Source organism: Emydura macquarii, unplaced genomic scaffold (genome assembly GCF_026122565.2).
Source record: "Emydura macquarii macquarii isolate MOO-44397 ecotype Brisbane River unplaced genomic scaffold, CSIRO-AGI_Emac_v2 contig_3257, whole genome shotgun sequence".
Lineage (NCBI taxonomy): Eukaryota > Metazoa > Chordata > Testudines > Chelidae > Emydura > Emydura macquarii.
The window spans coordinates 714,975-735,134 of NW_027133394.1; the positions used below are offsets into that span (position 1 = coordinate 714,975).

Sequence of the window (20,160 nt, forward strand, 5' to 3'; positions counted from 1 at the left end):
TTTGCGTCAGGCCATTTGAGGCTGCCTGAATTTCATTTCATTTCATCTGGGTGCAGAAGAGGCTCCAAGGATTTGCTCCTTTGAGTTTACACCCACTAAGGATCTGGTCCAAAGAGACTAGGCTTCCTGTCGGTCACATCCCGCCTAAGGACCCCTTGGCGATGCAGACGCCCATTTCTCTCTGCCAGTCTCCCGGCACTGCTGAGCAAAGACGCCAGCAGCACCATTCGTGCTTCAATCAACACCGCGCTTGACATTCACGGAGCGGGAATGGCTTGCTTGGTCAGCTTCTCCTTGCTGACTTTACATCCAATAGGGCTGTCCTCACAGATGGCTTAAAGCCAGGTCCTCACCCTAGAGCCATGCCACACCGAGCATGAATTTCAGGCGCATGAAAGGTGCCATTTGTCCGCCTCTTATTGCCCGCCGAGCACGGACAGCTACAGAATTCTTCCCACCCACGTGCTTCAGCGTTGCCCAGGAGAAACCAACCCACGGGAGTGGGAGAGGCGTTGAGTCCCCGTGACCCATGCAGCCCTCGCCCTCATTCCCAAAATGACGGCGATGATTTGTACCAATCCGAAACGGATGGAGACCAACCCACCCATTTCACACAGGCCACCCCAGGGGAACAGATTTCAGACTCGGGCTAGACGTGAACCAGCAATTTCAGAAGTGAAAAAGTCTCCAAATCCTCTGGAGCTGACTAGCCCCACACGGGAAGTAGCACTTCTGATTTCTGAGTCAGGTGGCTGGACCATCAGCTGACGCCAAATTAAATAATCACCCTGTCCAATCACTGCAGCAGTTCCATGCAAACCAAACCCACGAGCGACAAGGAGGCGACACAACGAACGATAGAGACGCCAACTTCTTCTTGCTTCAGATAAATTCCCTGCCAAATGCACACTCCCTAACCCCCGGCAATGATGTTTGCACAACAATACAGCAGGCGTGAACCACTCAGAATCCTTCCAGATCGCCAGGAAACTGGGACACTTGCTAATGGACTCTTAAATATTCCTGCCCTGTCAGCAGAGGGGAAAATAATGCAAAAAACCCCCGTTTTAAATAATACAAGGGATCTGCTGCAAAACCGGCTCTCTAGCGCACAGCTCTTCGCAGGCAGCGTGTTCCCTGACCTCCTATTGCAGAGGGAGCCCCCTTTCTATTCAGACTAACCCCAAAGGTACAGCCCAGCACCCCCACACACTATACAAGTAAGTGGGGTGTGGTGGGTGGGGTGCCTGCTAGACGGTGTGTCATAGAAATGTCGGGCTGCAGGTAGGGGTGAAGAGCACGAGGGGGGTGTTAAAGTAACTAACGTGGGCATTTACCAGGGTGTACGACCGTGCAAGGTGTGGCCCCAATCCGGCAGAGTTTTTGAACATGCAGATTGTCCCGCTGGCTTCCATGAAGCTATCGTTACTTATATGTGGCAGGGCCGAAAGGCCCCACTGAAATCAAGCCCCCAGCGAGACAGTCCCAGCCCCAAGCAGCTTACATTCTAAATAGGCAAGACAAAAAGGGGCCCGTGGGAGAAAGAGACACCCAAAGGTGCTGTGATTCACCCAGCACAAAATGGCAGAGCGGGGAGCCCTATCCCCTAGGCCACACTGCTTCTCTCTGTGAGTCTAACAGTGCTGTGTGAGGTGCACTGGGAGAGGGGCAGGCAAGGCGTTAGCCTGGGCTGCAGAAGACCAGGCATCAATTCCTGCTCTGCCACAGACTTCCCGTGTGACCCTGGGCAAATCACTTCGCCTCTGCATGCCTCATTTCCCCATCCAGCCAATGGGGAGAACGGCCCTGCCCTGCCCCACAGGGGTGTGAGGCTAAATACCTGTGAGATGCTCAGGTGCCACGGCCAGGTGTGAGTGTGTGACAGGCTCCAGGAGAGAAGCCGGCCCCTGCAGCGTGCGTGAGGTTGGCTGGCAGTCGGGGGCATCCGTGCGTAGTCAGAGAGGCGAGGGTTGAGGCCTGGTCGAGGAGGCGCAATAGAGGGACAGCACACGGGCACGGCTGTGTTCTCCATGATCCTGTGCAACAAGCCCCCAGGATGCTGAATTTTGGGGGGGGGGGGGGGAGGAGGCGGACAAAAGTCGCTCCTCGCCTTCCACAAAGCCAGCTGTGCCGCCCCTTCCCCAGCTAACGGAGCCACCGTGCGTGGCTGGGCTGGGATCCTTGTTCAGGTGCTGTCTGGGTGCAGCACGAGATACTCTCAGGGCAGGTGACGGCTGGTTTGGCCAGGTGGCAGATGGAGCAGAGCTCCCGGATCTATTGGATCTATTTAAAAATCAGTGCCAGGCCCCCACTAGCAGAGAGGCAGACAAGGTGGGGATGAGACAAGCAGGGAGCAGATGAGAGCAGGAGGCGGGCAGAATGGATAGAAAGGGAGCCCGATCCTGCACAGCAAACTCCCATTCAACCAGACTAGCAGGCTGGGGCTCCACTGAACCGAAGGGGAGAGGCAGAGGCTCTGATACGGCCCAGAGAGAGCGGGTCAGACGAGCCAAGGGAGATAGGAGGACAGGGAGGGAAAGATCAAAGGAGACAGAGAGCCAGGCAGATAAAAGGAAAGCAGAGAAAACAGAACTGCCCAAGGTCAAGGGCTGTTTCAATGGGAGAGCCAGGAGCTGAAAGCGTGACCCCATGAGCACCCCTCCACCGCTGAGTGTCCTTTCAGAGCCGAGATCAAAGGGGGTTTGAAGTGGGGGAGCGTTTTGAAGTCAGCAAGTGCTGGGCTGGGAGTGCCCAGAAGCCGAGAAACGTAGGGCTGGACGGGACCTCGACAGGTCCATCTCCCTGCACTGAGACGGGACAAAATAAACCCAGACCATCTCTGCCAGGGGTTTGTCCAACCTATTCTTAAAACCTCTGGCGATGGGGATTCCACAACCTCCCTTGGAAGCTATTCCAGAGCTGAACTGCTCTGAGAGGCAGAAAGTTTTCACTAATACCTGACCCAGACCTCCCGTGCTACAGACACACAACGGACCACAACACCGCAACTGAGGCCTCACCCGGGCGGTGGACAGAGGGCAATGACCTCCCACGACTTGCATGCAACGGTGCTGTTACTACACCCCCGAGTGATATCAGACTTTCTAGCAACTGCATCCCATTTCTCACTCATTCCATTCCATGCACTATAACCCCAGGCCCTTCCCAGCCGTGCTACTGCCCGGCCAGTTGTTCCCTGGTTCGTATCGTGCATTTGATTTTGTTCCTTCCCAAGTGAAGTACTTTGCACGCGTTGTCATTGCACGCAGGGCAGTGGAGAGAATGGCCTGGCGGGGAGCGGGACCTAAGGGGCTGAGGGAGAAGTGCACGTTTCCTTCCTCTGAGCCGTGGGTTCGCGCCCAGGCCACGGCCAGCAGAGCCACAGCTGCTTTCTCAGCACGTTCCTCCAGCAGCTGACAGTAACGTTCTTTTCCATATGGAGCCAGAGGCTGCCACTCCGCAGAGCTGGCCAACAAGCACACAGGAGAGGCGTTGAACTGATACCAGTGCAGCTACTGGGGGCCAACAGGAAAGCCATGCAGGGGAGGGTCTGAATCCAGTTCCTAAAAAACCCACCAGATGAATCTCCAGACCTAGCGCCAGGAGCCAAGCTGGATCCAAGCTGGTGGCAGGCGCTACGCAGTCCTGCTTTATGAATACGGGAGTCGGCCTTCCGGTTTGGCCCTGGGCAACGGGCCCAGTCGTCGTGAACCCCTTGTAGGCGGGCAGCAAGGACACGAGAGGATTCTCTCTGCCGTGGGGCGCGCTGCTCGTAGGATTCAAACCTGGGAGCTAGGGGCGTCAGGCTCCACACCACGACTCTCCCCGCCACCCAGCCAGGACAGCTGGATGTGTCAGGGCCAGCCGCTGGCCACAGGCACAGCTGGAGTGCAGTGACACAGCTCCACGGACTTCAAAAGCACTGCCGGGGGAAACCAGATCACTATGGGCCGTGCCCGCTAGCGCACACTTGCTCTCTGCTGCCTCACTGCCTGTCCTCTGCACCCAATCTCTGTTCTGCCCTGCACCCAGCCATAACCAAATTAGCTAATTCAATTTCTCCCGGCCCATCGCTCGATTTTGCTGCCTCCTGCATTTGCCTCAGAAAAAGAAAACTGAAGGTGACAACTTCATTTCCAAACCCCACCACCTCCCTTTTGCTGATTCAGATGCTCGTGTCTGGCTCTGCTTCCCCGGCTGCAGCCGGGACCAGCGCAAATACACGTCACGGTCAGGAGACCGGAGAATGTTCCCCATCCCTTTAAAATCAGCCGCAGAGGTGGCAGCTCCGTCTTGGACAAGGCTCTTACAATGGTCTTTCTACGGCAATGGAGCATGGTCTAGGTGTTTCTAGCCACACTCTTCATCATGGTACCAAATCCATGCATGGAACAAAAGCCCCCCATCAGTGTAATTTCGGTGCTCTGAATTCTATGGTGGGGAAAGTGCCAGATGAAGTGGTAGCTCGCCACTCCAGCTGAGATCAGAGCCAGTCGTGCTAGGTGCTGCACATTGCACGGGAAGAACTAGGAATCTATTTACCATCTAAACAGACAGACAAAAGTGGGAGAAGCGGAAGCACAGAGATTCATCTGAGGCAGTACTGGGGATAGAACCCGCGTCTCCTGCCTGCCAGTGCAACGCCCAGCCTCCCGCTGAGTGGCAGTTGTGGAGCTGTGTGCATCGTCCAGACCCGCACAGGAGACTGCGCCGCTCGTGGAGAGAAAGCTGCTCTGTCTGAAGGCCCCATTCAACCTCATTCTCCCTGCTGATGCTGCCAGCTGGGAATAGGGGCTTTCCTGACTCTGGACCCGCCCATGGGATGAAGGCTGAGAACGGGCAAAACTTCATTTCATATAAGAGCACCTGATGGTTGTTCAGCTTCTAGGCCAGAGGCTGCATTTGAACCAGCCAGTTAGGAGTCTAGCAAGTTGCTTGCCTCTAGAGTTGCTCAGGTTTGCCAGCTCAATGCAAGCCAGTCCTAAACCAATGTAAAAAGAGTATCCACAGCAGCTGTTCCATTTCGTAAAACCGGTGTGTCACATTTCTGTGTAGACAAAGCCTTGGACTGGATCCAACTCCCACGGACTTCGAATGGGAGCTGGAACAGGCCTCGGGTTTAGAGAAGATTCAAAACCAGCAATTAATCTCTCCCCCCCTCAGCTTCACAATTGCGTATGTCGAGATGTAAACAATTTACACTAAGGGAGACTGAGACAACTCTGGGTCCGGATGGGTCAGGAGCCAATTTGGAATCCAAACGAGAGGGCGGGTGAAATCTAGCACCCTGATTGGGCCGGTCTCTCATTGCCAAGCAGCTCTCGCCAGGACCACAGAGAAAAGGGAAGATAAATTCTCAGCTTGTCTCCCCGCTAATGAGACCCGTCTCTCCTCAGACAGATGCTCCCATGGCCAGCGACTGGGCCACACTTTACAGGAGATAAGTGCCCGCTTAGCACAGACAGCTCTGCGATGATTGATCGTGCTGGAAACAGCCCCAGCGCCAGCCGTAAGCCAGACCAAGGAAAGAAACAACACAGAGCAGGGACAGAGTTGAGGAGCCTTTGGGTCCCAGCAGCGCAGGGGTCAGGGTGGGCCGTGAACGGGCAGAAACCGTGGCCTGGCTGGTGTTCGCTTGTTTGCGCTTCAGGCTGCACCATTGAGAGACGGCCCCTTTCGGCCAGCAGCAAAGTCAGTGCCAGGCAGAGGTAAAGGCAGCCCTGGGGAACTCCCCTGGCTAGAGACCGTGCCTCCTGTGTGTCCAGCTCTGCATTGCTGTGGCAGAAGCCCTGGGCAGGGCACGTCTCAGGGCTGCCCTGGCTGAGCCAGCCGCTGCATAGGGAAGGTGCAAACTGCCTTCCCTGTGTCAGCACAGGGGTCAATTCCCCCGCCCTGAAGGCTGAAAATAATGGAAACTGGGTGGCAGCATGGAAGGCAGCAGAGCTGGAGAAACTGCCAGGATGAGCACCCCCCTGGAGATCACCTCGGAGAAGGGGGGCGTGGGACACGTTCAAATGCTGTGCCTTGCTCCTCAGAGTGGAAAAGGACTGGATAAGACTCAGGGCTTAATTGCCGGCTCTGCCACTGGCCAAGTGGGCGACCTTGGGCAAGCCACTGCACCTCAGGGTGCCTCAGTTTTCCCCATCTGTAAAATGGGTACAACGACCCTAACCGGGCACCCCAGCCCTGCAGTCATCGAAATAAATCAAGATGAAAAGCCCTAGAGGAGCGTGAGGTTTTTTTGTGGAGGCACGAGTGGCTGGACCACAGTTAAGGGTGGGTTGAGCGCTCTACTTGAAAAGCCGCTAAGGTCCTGTTAGTCCACACGTCGTTTGCGATGGAACGGAGGCTGCTGGTTTGACACAAGAGCGTGTCAGAGGCCAGTGGGACCGGGTGCGTGGCTACAAAGCAAAGGATATACTCAAGCATGGGTGGAGGAAGGGTTATAAAGTTTCGCTCCTACTTTAGGTGATGATCACTCTAATATGGTAACACCCTATTAAACAGAAAGATCTGTCGACTGTATTTGTGTATAAACTGTCTCTTTAAAACAAAAACTAACCCGCCTAACGATTGTTTTGTTTCTGATATTTACATGGCAGGGAGTTGTAAACTTGTTTAAACTTCCTACATAAATAAATGATTTAAAAAAGTGCACCTTATTTCCCATCTGAACGTGTCTAACTAAAGCTTCCAGCCATTGGATCTTTTGTCAAGACAAAGATACCTTTGTCTGCAGAGCCTATTATAAAATATTTCTTTCCTCTGTAGGTACTTACACTGATCAAGCCACCCTTTAACCTTCTCTTTGTTAAGCTAAAGAGACTCCAGGAACTCAGTCGCTAGAAATCAGGTTTTCCAATCCTTTAATCATTCTGGTGTCTTTTTCTTGACCCCTTTCCAATTTATCAACATCCTCCGTGAGTTGTTGACACCAAGACAGGACACAGTCTTCCAGCAGCAGTCACACGAGTGCCAAATACAAAGAGAATAACCTATCTAACTCCTACTCCAGATTCCACCGTTTATTCATCCAAACAATCTCATTAGCTTTTTTGGCCACAGCTTGGCACCGGGAGCTCATGATCAGCTGATTATCCACCGCAACCCAAATCTTTTTCATTAGCAGGGCCCGAATAGGCAACTCTCTCTGATCACATCTGTCTACGCAGGTTCCCATCACCAAAAGGGTTCTAGGAAGTTCAGAGCTTAGCAGAATGCCTAGGAAAGGGGTAATCCAGTTAACCCTTACAGTGCCGCAGCTTTCCAACATGCATGCCAATAGAAAAGAGCTTCTCCCTCTCCTGGTCTCTCACAAGCCTCATAAAGCCCCAGCTCCCAGAGCCATGTGATGATGAGAAACTCAGCTTTCGTTTTAAAACATTTCTAGGACTGGTGATCATGGAAGGAGGGCTGTGAGCAATATTTAAACGCTCCCCTCATAGCGCGAAAATGAGAGAAAGCCAATTTGACGCATCCCAGTTGTTATTTTTAATGATCTCATGCTTTGGGGGGGCCCTGACTTAGGATTTTTGGCCGGGGTAGGCAGGATCCTCCCATGATGCCACATCCACACCCAACTCCAAGTCCCTCTTCTCTCCACTGCAGCCTTCCCGCCGCCACCATGTGCTGCCAGCCAGCCCCCACTTGCAGGTGCCCCGCTGGCCAGGCTGACGACCCGTAACAGAGACAGACTGCAGGAGGTGCTCAGGGAGGGTTTCCAGCAGCCGGTCAGGGTGGGTAGCAGAACTCTAGAGTTCTCTTCTGCTCTGCTTCCCCCTTAGCCCTTCGCCCTCCCTTCTTTCGCTCTGGCACCCCTCCTCAGGTCCCTCCAAGGATCTGGCTGCATTCGAACATGATCTCTTGAGGGACAAGCTAGGAGTGAAGTTAGTGAATGAGCATCGCCACGTTAGCTCCTGAGTGTGCGATCTAAGAGTTCAATTCCTGACCCGGTCTAATTTGCTACATGACTTTAGGGAAAGCCATTTAAACGCAGCCCCAGCACCTGACTCGCTTTGTTATAATACTCGGCGCGTCTCTCTTCCTAGCCGCGCAAAGACCCAGAGCCAGCCAAGGCAAAACGCAACCGAACATTAGAGCCAGTGATGAAGCGCATCCGCTCGCGGCAAGGAACAAGGAAGATTGTGTGTCGTCCAAGAGCAGAAACCAGAGCACATTTCATGTAGCTTCCGAATAAGGGTCCTACCGTGAAAGCCAACCCCGCAGATTGAGTCACTGGGGGCGGAGTATAATTTACTGGACTAAAAGATTAGGGTCTACATTTTCAAAGCCATCTAGTGATTTTAGATGTGCAAGTTAAGACTCCCGCCTCTCCCCAAGGGGGACAACTTTTAGAAAAGGTTTGAGCATCAGCGCTCTGAAAATCAGCCATCCGCCAGGGGTGTCAGTTAGGCACCAAAAATCAAGTCTTTGGGAAACAATCCTCAGGTTCCCAGGACACCATATAAAAGTTAAGCAACACACAGAAGTTTTAACAGGCAGCCGTTGCCTGTGGATTTCAGCTACAGAAATGAAACGGTTTGTATCGGGCAGGCTTAATTTTTATCCTGTGGTAGGGATCGGAGCAGGGCTTTGCGCTGCCCCGGTGGTAATGAGTCTTAAAAGTTAATTGAGTTTCCATCACCCTCCCACCATTGATCCGTACGGATGCCCTGACCCACTGCAGTTTCTGGCAGAGGCGGGATCGTTGTTCTCCCTGGCAACAGAAGTGATTGGCAGAATGAGGCTCATTGGCGTGATGTTCTACGGTTCTTGTAGGTTAATGAGTTATTACCATGGCTCCCTGGAACTGCCCTTGTTCACGGGCTCTGAGCGCTATTTAAGGACAAGCTGCCCCGGGCTTCAGAGCCAGATTCCCTAAGGCCTCTCATGCAACACTAATGCTGGGAGTCACGAGCGGCCACCGGGTCTCTCGGGCTTGGCCCAAACCCCAGTGAGTTCAGCAGGAAGACACCCATTGACTTCTCTGGTTGGAACAGTCACACCGCTGTCTAGTGGCTGCTCCCGGGAACTACACAACCTACTACTCTCTCACAGCTCAGAGAGCGCTCCTTCTTTTCAAGGGGGAGCAGCTTCTGCTTTCGGCCCTGAAAAGACCCGGTTCAATCATTAGCATGCGTACACCCGCTCACGCCAGACCTCGGCCTGCCCCAAGATCCAGACCCCTCTTGCACAGTAGGACGCTTGACCTTGCCTTTAAAACACCTAGCTCTTCATGCATGTTTTGCACTGGGGCAAGAACTGCTCCCAGAGGTGGGAACGTGGCAGTGGGGCCTGAATTTAGGGGTCCCAACCCAATACAACATGGGAGCGTGTACCCAGAACAAGCCAAAGCACGAGTCTCATCCGTTCTCAACGGGAGCTGCCGCAGGCTGGGGACTTGCGAACCTGGCCACAAACCCATTGAAAAGACGTTTGACTCCCACTGGAGTGGTGGGGGGCTCAACGCTGTCTGAAAACAAGGTAGGCGTCCAGACCAGAGTCACCTGAAGTTAGGGAAGGTCTACACTGCCGCCACTATAGCGGCACAGCTACGGAGCCCCAGCTGTGCCACGGAGACACCAGAGCGGAGATGCTTTGGAAAAAGCTCTTCCGTCATCGACTTGGCTAATCCACCTCCCCAGGAGAAGGCAGTGAGGGCGACGGAAAAATGCTCCCATCGCCCTAGCTGCGTCTACACTGGGGGTTAGGGTTGGCCCTAACTACATCACACAGGGCGGGAATTAGAAAAATAAAACAGAACAGCACAACGTTGCTGGGTCCATCTCATTTTTAAGGCCAGACCAGGCCTTATGGACCACTCTGGAAAACCTTGGTGCTAGAGATCCTGCATTCGATTCTTGCTGGGCCCATGGTGTCTGTGAGGATGTGACCAGGCGTCCGTGCCCTGAACTTTGGGACTGCTCAGATCTGGACCCCAGCTCAGAGGCTCTGCCTCCCTTCTCTAATTACGGCAGCAGATGGAATTAATGCAGCCATTCCCAGACGCCTACTGTTAGCACAAAAGGAGAGAGCCTCTCCGAAGATCAAGGTGCTTCTGAGGAGAGCAAATGCTGAGCTGTTTTGCTAACGCTGAAAAACCAATCCCAGGAAGGATCTAGGGGGATTTACGACTTAGCAGAATCAAACAGCATTAGATGCCTTTGAAAATCAGATGCGATGGAAAGGGTTTGGTACCTCAGAGAGCCTGGGAACGGCCGCCTTCACACACGATTGGCTGATTCAGATGCTTCTTGTGATTGGGGCTCCCCCGTGGCCCCAGTGGAAGGGTCACAGGGCTCCGGGAACGAAATTCGCCTGCAAAAGGAGAGAGAAAAAACACAGCATGAGCTGCGCGGGAAGGAAGATGGCGTTTAGGGTCACGAGGAAGCAGGAGAAGTGGATCCCGGCCGTAGCAGTAAGACCCCGGTGTCAGGCAGACGCTGAACTCAGCACAAAGTTTGTGGTGCTCAGAGCTGGGGCTCCAGAGTCCATTCATCTAGCCCAGAACACCCCATGCTCGAGCAAAACCTAACAGGAGAGGAGTCCTGGGGGCAAATTCCCTAGTCCTTGCATTGGGAGAGTGAGGATCTCTGGCACAGCTAGCACAGCACCCACCACGGCAGAAGCAGGGCATTCAGCCCCCACAGCTCTCAGATCGCGGGGGACCCGATAGAGGCCATTGCTGCTTGGGTGGAGACCTTGTGCCCCTGCACCAGCTCTGGAGCCCCTCTCTGGCTCCCCGGCAGGCTGCCTCAGCACCTCCTTCATGGGGCCCCCCAGCGTCGAAGGGATTCCAAGTGGAGCCTCAGGCTGTACTCCCTTTTCAATGTATTCCCCACCAGGGTGCCACGTCTCTATGGCACACCCCCTACACCTGCACGGACCCACACAGGGCTGTCTGCAAGCCGGGGAGGAGGCAGCTAAGTCCCCCTTCTGCATTGCCTGGGGCAAGTCCAAACAGAGGGTTCCAAGGCATGTGACTCAACATAACTCCATTTGAACCACTGTCAAGAGCATCTCCATTAGCTGTTAGCAGTATAGGGCCCATGACACACAGTTGGACAGTTCTGGTTCCACACAGAGAGCAGTGGCATGGACGGACATACCCAGACACACACCTTCCACTCTGTGTTGGGCACGGAGCCCACTTGTCATTGAACTATGATGCGCCTACGAGGCTGCATGGATAGAGATTCTGGTTCCCAGGGTACGTGGCAAGAAAAGCATGAGTCTGAGCTTGGAAAGAGATAGAGGGAAACGGACCAACGGAAGGCTGAATCCTATGATGATATCCCACCTTGAATTTCACACCCTACCCATTCAAGAGGAAACACTGTAGATCCTCCAGAGAACCAGACAATTTAGCAATAAGTGAACCCAACTGTAACGAATAAGGAGGAAACAACAACAAAAAAATGCCTGAAAAATTAACATCTGAAAGATTTCTCATTCAAAGGAAACTTCCAGTGTTTGACACAGACAAATACGGCGCTCTCAAATCACTTCACAAAGCCAATCAAGTGTCATCCCTATTTTACATGTAAAGAAACTGAGGCACAATCGGGTCAGAGTTCAGGACTCTTCCATGGAAGAACCATTGTCGTGGAAGCGCCAGGGGTTTAGCTGATGCCAAGCGTCTTCAGCGGCGCTGCCCCCTTCCCCGGTGAGCGAGCAAGAAGTTGATCAGCTGAGATGGAACGAACTCCTTGTTCCTTGGGATTTCAACTGTAATCCACTTTAACAGAGGAGGAGCAATGGTCCCCTTCCGGCGGTTGGGCCAGAGAAAGAGGTGTGTTTTTCAAACCGCACTAAAACAACCTGAAGGGGTTATTTTGATTTTTTTTAGGAGTTTGATTTTGTTAGCTTTCTAGGCAGAACCTGGGGATGGAACAGACCCAGATGGAAGAGGGGGAGATGTAGGCCTGGTCTATGCTTCTTAGACATGTCTACCTTACAAGCACGATAGTGGCTCAGCTGCAGAATTATGGGTGCACCCCCTGTAGCGTAGACACTTGCGACAATGATGGCAGGGTTGTTTTCCATCACTGTAATAAATCCACCCCCCTCGACGGCCTGGAGCGACGGAGCTTGGTTGACAGGTTGTAGGTGTAGTCCTGCCCTTACCAAATTTGTATCAGCATAGCTGTGTGGGTCAAGGGAGTGGGAGGGGGGGAAAAACCCACTCCGCTGGTGACACTGCTATGCCAGCAAAACCCCCATTGTAGACACCGCCGTGACAGCAGAACAGGGCTTCTGTTAGCGTAGCCAGCGTCTGTCAGGGAAGTAAAAACAACGAGAGTCCTGTGTCTACACTGGCGGCTATGCCGACATCGGCTCTGTAGTGTAGACAGCCGTAGACTGACAGGGACACGGACATCAGGCCCGTTTAGCCCCGTAGCCTGTCTGACAATGGCCAGCAATCGAAGCATCAGAGGAAAGTGGGAGCGGCCCGGGAGGTCAGATTTTCCACAAGCAGCTCCCTTTGTTCTCCATGGTCGTGTCCCCAAAGGGATGGAGCATGTGTGTAAGTCTGGCCCGTCTGCAACGACCGACCCAGGGGAGCCGTCCCTTCCCAAGCAATCGGCTTATCCCCCGCAGGTGGGCATCCGTTACAAATCAGTGCCCTCTCTCCTCTAACCAACCGCCTCCTGCTTGCAAACCCAGGCTAGAGACGCTCCCAGCAGAGGCCCTCGAAACCTAGACAAGGGGGAAAATAAGAAGCAGGCTAATTTGATTCTCTGATCTCTGCTGTCTGGGAGAGAAAACGGGAAATTACCTGCAAAGATAATGACATTTCGCTTCGCCACACGTCAGGGCCATCACTCAAGTCAAACCCAAGGAGCTATGACGGTGCTGTCTAACTGTGGCCCCCGGGGGGAGAGAACTCAAAGTCCACCCAAGGAAAAGAGCTGAGCTTTGGGAGAAAAAAAGCTTGAGTTACTCTGAGACGTAGCCACCTCCACTCCATCTACAGCGGCCGGATCCCCAATGCACTGCTCCGGGCTCTGCAGACGGAAATAGCGAGTCACTGAACGTTCGCTGCCCGCCTCTCGTTCGGGCCGTGCGGCTACGCTGCTGGAGGGTGCAACTGACTGTTGTAGAGCTAATGGCATTAGGCAGTGATGGGGACTGAAGAGATGGACAAAGGTAAAAACCCGGCCAGCTTTGGCCCGGGCTCTCAGGAAAGTTCACCGCCGGCTCCTCTTGGCGAGCCCGGCCTTGACTCGGAAGGTGGCGGTTTTAATATTTAGGCAGCGCTAGCTGGAGATTTCCAGTCATTTTACAAAGGTGGTCAGGGCGATTACCCCCATGGGGAAACTGAGGCACGGGGGGCGGGGAGGGTGACCTCGTGCAGGTCCTGTCCCAACAGGCTAGTAGCAGAGATGGGAACAAAACCCAGGTCTCCCACTTTCCAACCCAGTGCTCTTCCTTTCACTGGGGTTCCTTCCTCTGCCACCCCTGCGGCGAGCAGCGCTCATTGTGCTTTGTGCACCTGGCCAGTCTCTGACCACATGGGTTGGACTGATGCTCTGGGCCTCCGTCTCCTCTCACGCGCACCAGTGCAATTCCACCGCCCAAGTCCAGCGAGGACTCATCGGCTCTAGAGAACCAGGCCCTCCCTCTGCAAGTGCCCGCGTTTGGTCGTGTTACGACCAGGTGACAGTATTAGAGGCTTCCCCGGAGAAGAGAGTTTCCGGGCACAGCACGGTAAGATCTGCCCTCCTGAGTCATCTCCAGGGGTTGACGTTGCACCTTCCATTGCTGAAGGCACAAGTCTGTGCCACACAAGCTAAAGGAGCACGTCCTCTAGCTGGTAGCAGTTGTAGGCTAGTTTCCTTTGCCAGCTAACAGAGGGGAATGCATAACACACTAGAGAGGAACAGGGACGGGCACTGGAATATAAATTTGACCCTTTTTGGAGGGGCACATTCTGTGCCCCCCGCTTCCTCCCGCCCAGAGCTCGCTTCTCCCCCTCCTCCCACCTGGAGCTTGCTCTTCTCCTGGCTCCCCAGGGCCAGGTGACGGTTTGTGCACCCAGGGAGCCGTGCCCCTGCTTGCCCACTAAGATGCTGGACTGGGTCCCTGGACATCTACATTTAAACCCCAGCTCTGCAACTGGCCCAGTATGTGACTTTGGGCATGTCACTTAAACCGATCAACATAGGGACGTATTCCTTTCTCCCATCCTACGTCCTGTCTCGTTTGGACTCTTTTCAGGACAGAGAGCCTCTCACTGTGTCTTTGCCCAGCACCTAGCACAATGGGGCGCTGACTGCAGCACCTAGAGAGTTGACGTGCTGTACCACAAACCTGTACGGCATCAAATCCGATAACCCAGAGGATTCAAGTTCTAATCCGTTTTCAACACCTTCCCTCATTTCTTCTGGACAAAGAGTTAATTAAGTCTGCAGTCATTTGACCAGAAATGCTACTTTTTATCAGCTAACAGAAACACTTGGTCTCTTAATAAGATCAAGTCCAGGAGTTCACACGAGTAATAAAATCATTGCTGTTTCCAATGGTGACAAGCCGGTCTGCTATTATCTTGTGCCGTATGAACATTCAGAAAGGGGAACTGAGAAGCTTTTCACTAGAGAAATCAGTTTGCGCTGCAGAGGGTTAATTGCAATCCAGACCTGAAATTTTCCACTTCTGCATAAGTCAGGTTGGTAGGATCTGGGGATTTGTTTCTGATTCGAGCTGGCAAAACTGATTTTCCGTCCCACAAAAAGTTTCAAGATTGGGATTTTTTTTTTCTTCCAGCCTGAAGAGGGACAAAATTTTTAATTTTTATTCTGACATCAAATTCCAAATCAACATTTCGTTTCAGTTCAGTGGAAAAGTTTTGCTTCAATTTTGGCCCTTTGATTTTAAAACAGAAATATAAAATAAAACAATGTCCATCTCAAAAAGTCATTTAGAAAAAAACAAACACCTTTTTGTTCTGAAGAGTCAGAAAAAACATGTTTAAAAAGTGTCAAAACATCCTGGTTTACTTTTTTCAAAACAAAATTGTCAAAAATCAACATGACTGATTTTGTTCTCAGTGGTGGTAGGTGACAGAACAAGGAGCAATGGTCTCAAGTTGCAGTGGGGGAACGTCTAGGTTGGACATTAGGAAAAAGTTTTTCACTGGGAGGGTGGTGAAGCACTGGAATGGGTTATCTAGGGAGGTGGTGGAGTCTCCATCCTTTGAGGTTTTTAAACTGCAGCTTGACAAAGCCCTGGCTGGGATGATTTAGTTGAGGTTGGTCCTGCTTTGAGCAGGGGATTGGACTAGATACCTCCTGAGGTACCCCTCAGGTACCCTAGATACCCCTTCCAACCCTCATCTTCTATGATTCTAAAGTCCAGAGAAGAGCAACAAAAATGATGAAAGGTCTAGAAAACATAACCTAGGAGGGAAGATTGAAAAAATTGGGTATGTTTAGTCTGGAGAAGAGAAGACCGGGGCAGGGGGGGAATACAGGGGACGGACATGATAACAGTTTTCAAGTACATAAAAAGGTTGTTACAAGGAGGAATGAGAAAAATTGTTCTCTTTAAACTTTGAGGATGGGACGAGAAGCACGGGCTTAAATTGCAACACGGGAGGTTTAGGTTGGACATTAGGAAAAACATCCTAACTGTCCGGGTGGTTAAGCACTGGAATAAATGGCCTAAGAAGGCTATGGAGACTACATCACTGGAGATTTTTAAGAGCAGGTTAGACAAACACCTGTCAGGGATGGTCTAGATAATTCTTGGTCCTGCCTTGAGTGCAGGGGGCGGGACTAGATAACCTTGTGAGGTCCCTTCCAGTCCTATGATTCTGTCTAGTTCCTAGTAGACAGAGACTCAACAAACTCGTTTCTCATAGGGCAGCACATGGTAACAAGTGTAGGGTACTGTCAGACTGGGCTAGATTAGAACTGGTTACCTAGAGGGAGGGGGTTACTCTGCTAATTCATCCTCTGAGCTACTCAGTCCACAGCAAAATACCAGGATGTCCATGGTTCATTCTTCCTGTGCCTGAGCCAGAAATTGCCTCGGTACATCGGGATAAAAGCAAGTGGCATGTCCAGCTCAAAGAAGCATTAGACAGAGGGATCGGTTCATCACGGCATGTGGGTGGCATTGCATTACAGACAGACCTGGCCCAGAGCGGCATGTCAGCGGTAACAGGACCTTTGGGCTAATTCTTCTCCCTTCGTTAGGAAAAAGGTGTTCTGTCCACGCGGCATTGCGCTAAGTGTATGGGACAGAGACCGTTTACGTCACATCTTGGCAGATGGATCAGAACTGGAGCTGGTGGGAAATGTTGGGGTCAGAAGACACCATTTTTACAACAGTCACGCAGAAAATCTTCAACTACAAGTCTCTTCCCTCTAGCCCCCGGCTTGTGCAGGGGGGATAGACTGACTGTTCCTGCACCAGAGACATATTAGAGTAGCACCTCGAGGCCCTTCCAGATCAGGGCCCCATTGTGCTAGGTGCTGTACAAATGTGCCAAGGTAAATCTTCACAAAAGCAGGAAGTATCTGCTCATACTGAGAAGGGTATTCGGAGATGCTGAGATGAATGGTATTCTAGAAAGACAGCATTATGCACATTGTAAGACCCCGACATTGACAATGAAACCTTTTATCCAGCCTCACACAGGGGAGAATTGGTTCAAATCACTGCGCAGCATCGAATAATACCACACTTTTCTCCAGTACTTTCAAGCCAAGCACCTCACAAACAAGCACAGAACAGTTATCACCCATTTTCCTCCTTTAGAGGGCTGGAAATGCACAAGCTTTAACTATGTCTGTTTTAAATAGACTCATCCTCTCCCCCATCCTCCAGCAAGATGCTCTGTGTAGAGAAAACCTTTGGGCTGCCCAAAACAAAATGGCCCTGCTGATTTTCTCTGCGTTTGATCCACAGCCAGGGGATCGTTGCTGGAAACCGCATTTTTGCTGAGTAATATTTTAGTGTGAGCTGAAAAACAAATTCTTCCTCTTCTATTAAAACTAGTAAACAAAAGGATATTAAATAGGTCATTTGAGAAATGCACCATGCCAGAAAAAAACAAGACGACTCCCCGGCGTAGATACGCTCTCTGCGCTATTGCTTCTGCCCTGGTTTCATGTACCCCATACTGGGTAATAAATGCAAGCGGACTGCATGCTTGTACAACTAAACTTGCATTGTTAGAAAAGCTATTTACGGAGATGTTCCAACTGCTGGGCACATTCCAGCCACCTGTACAGACCGGCTTCCTGGCGTCTCCCCCAAACCCCTCTCTCCTGCAACCTGGCTCCCCCCTCCAAGTTCCCCCTCCACCTGAATGTATTTCAAGGACTCTGTGTCAGAACAAGTTTCCTAATGACATTGGATCCAGGAAGGAGTATGGGATACTGCTGAGGAATCATGAGATTTTATCGAGGGGCGGGAAAGGAGAGTGAGAGTTTGATTTTTTTCCTCCCACAATTCCCCCAGAAAGCTTTGTAAAGTCACCCACAATGCACCGCTGTTTGGAGCAGTGCTAGGAACTGGTATACATACCAGAAATACAATTGGTCCCCCAAAAAAATAAATAAAAAGGCTGATAATTTCCCTCCCCACACACAAACACTCACAAATTTTTAAGACTTCAGAATAATTTTCATCCTGCAGGTTCCGAAAAGGAACATTTTTATGCACTTTACCCCATTCTTTCTTTCCCCATTTTGCTCCGGAAAAGGGAGGTGGGAAAGTCTGTCCCTGCCCCGAAGAATTTACAATCCAAGTACGAGACAAATGCAGCAAGATTAGCGCAAGGACACAGCGAGACAATCCTAGGCTCAGTCTTGCTCCATCTCCGAACCACAGCGCGCTCAGGCTGCAGGGGGGCGCGTCTGCAGCCCCCAGGTCCGTGAACGACAGGCAGCTGCTCCGTGAACGACAGCCGGAACACGGGGCTGTTTGTCTGCGTGTCACTCTGCAGGCCAGGCTCCTCGGACTCCTGTTCTGATCCGGAGCACATGACGCAGCTGCGATGTGTTCAGGACGCTGAAAGCAACCGCGGGGAGCAGCGCCCGTCTTTTCAGACAGAGATGGCGAGCGCGCAGCCGATGGCGGGGGGCCCTTGAAAACACGGCGCGAGTCGCCACCAGCAACGCAATGAATGCCGGCACGGACACGCAGTGCACCATGGGACGTTGAGCCGGCACCCAGGCTGCTCCGCGCGCCTCTCCCCCATCCCAGAATGCCCAGCAGCTGGAGCTGCCGAGTCGCACGGTGGGATAGCTACCCACGATGCACTGCTCTCACGGTCGACAAAATGAGGGCGGTGTGGACAAGCGCCCGTCATGGGAAGGCAGCAGATCCTCCGCGTCCAAGTTCAAAACCGGGGCTCTAGCCCTCAGGGGCGGCAGAGGAGCCTGAAAATAACTCACCTTGTGACAGCTGCCTGAGTCTGCAGAGAGCCCAAAACAACAGCGCTGAGAGGGGCAAACGGCCCCCGGCAGCTCAATGGGGGGGGGGGATGACCCCCAGGCTCAGACAGGCCCCCCCACCTGAAAAAGGCTGCATGTGGCAGGATGATGACAGTGCAGAAAGCCCAGCCCACCCATGCAGCTAGCCCCAGTAAACTGGGCAACACCCCACCAGTTTAAGAGGCTAAGCAGACCCCTGCTGCTCTCAAGGGCAAGGGTACCTCTAGCATTGCGCCCTGGGAGACGGACCCCCCCCCCCACTCCCAGTCTGAGCACTTCTCCCCACCCACTAGACATTCAAGCTGGGGAAAGGGGCAGATGGGACCTCGCAGTCCTGGCCCAGCACCCATATCAGGGGGGAGATTTCTCCAGCCCTGGGCCCAGCCCTCAGCTTCCAGCTGCCACAATCCGCACACAGCCCCCGTCCGCCCAGTCCCAGCGCCTACCCAAACAGGCGCAGACCGCAGGGAAAGCTTCAACGCCAGCTGTAACCAGTGCCCGTGGAGCCCAGAACAAGGCCATCTCCCGCCGGGGGCAGTACCTGATCTTCTCACAGGGAGCTCAGCACAGCCATTCAGTTGCTCAAGGTACAGGAAATGCTACTCAGCTTCTCTTCTGATGGCACATCATCCGCAGCTGAGCACGGGACTGGGGCAGGGAGAGGATTTTAACCCTTTCCCCGTCAGAGAGCACACAAGGAGAGTGCCTGCTGGCGTTTGCATCAGGGCTTGTGTGTGTGTGTGTTTCCATGGGAAAGGTGTACATATAATCCCCTGCATCTGCTCTCAGGGCACATCTATGCTGCTACCGCATCTGCCCTGCTTATGTTACCCCTGCTGAGCTTCTCACTGGGACACGTCCTGGCGTCTGTCCCCTGGTCTACAGGTCCCGGAATGGATCTGAGACTCAGCTTAGCCTCCCGCCCGCTACGGCTAACCTCGAGGGGCGCTTTGTGTCCTAGTCTCAGTCCAGCTGAGCTGCCCCGGTAAGCCCCAGATGACAGGGGGCTGCCTCTGGTTTCACGCGCTGGGATTATAACTCCTTTGACAGAGCTGTGTTTTCAAAACGGCCACATCTGATAAAGATCTCTAGCCCCCTCCCTCCATCCCCAGGTCTCTCCCACCCGCCCCTGCAGGACCACAGAGCACAGCAGGTGTTACCTGCTGATCCACCTCTTTGCTGCTAATAATTTACTTTCTGCTGGCAAATTCTCCACTGCCAGATCTTGACTTATTCCTGTTACAAAGGATTTGCTAGTCACACCATATAATTGGCCAGCTACTGTGTCTTTACCCTGAGTGCATGGCGTAAGCTTTATTTATTTTAAAAGGGGGGCGGTCTCACCACACTTTGCAAAGAAAGGTCCGTGGGAGGGAGCTTTTCCAAAGTGCCTCAGTCACTTGGGGGCTTTTGAAAATCTTGCCCAGGATCCGGAGCAAAAAAAGAGCATTGCAGCACGTGTAGACATTCCCCAAATTCACTTTAATCTAGCTAGCTTGGGAACCGACAGAAATGAAGCTGCAGCAGTGTAGACTTCAGCACAGGGTAGCTGACAGGGTGGCTGACTAGGACAGGTTTGTGCAGCAGGAGCTGAAAGCTGGGCTGTCCCAATTTCCCTGCCTCTGCCAGGGCACTGCTTCCAGATGCTCCTGTCCAGGGTCCAAGACCCACAGAGGCCATGGAAAGCAGAGTATAAATTAGAGCAGAACATGGC

At 52.7% G+C, this 20,160-nt stretch overlaps 1 long non-coding RNA gene across 3 annotated transcripts in view; it reads right to left on the reverse strand.

Moving 5' to 3' along the window:
* Positions 1-18,997, reverse strand: part of LOC137142843 (uncharacterized) — a 36,777-nt gene extending 17,780 nt beyond the window's left edge. For all 3 annotated transcript variants that reach the window (XR_010917013.1, XR_010917012.1, XR_010917014.1), the window contains exons 1-2: positions 18,893-18,997; positions 10,198-10,317 (exon numbers count right to left, since the gene is read on the reverse strand). This is a non-coding gene — a long non-coding RNA (uncharacterized lncRNA). The remainder of the gene's footprint in view (positions 1-10,197; positions 10,318-18,892) is intronic.
* Positions 18,998-20,160: the final 1,163 nt, after the last annotated feature.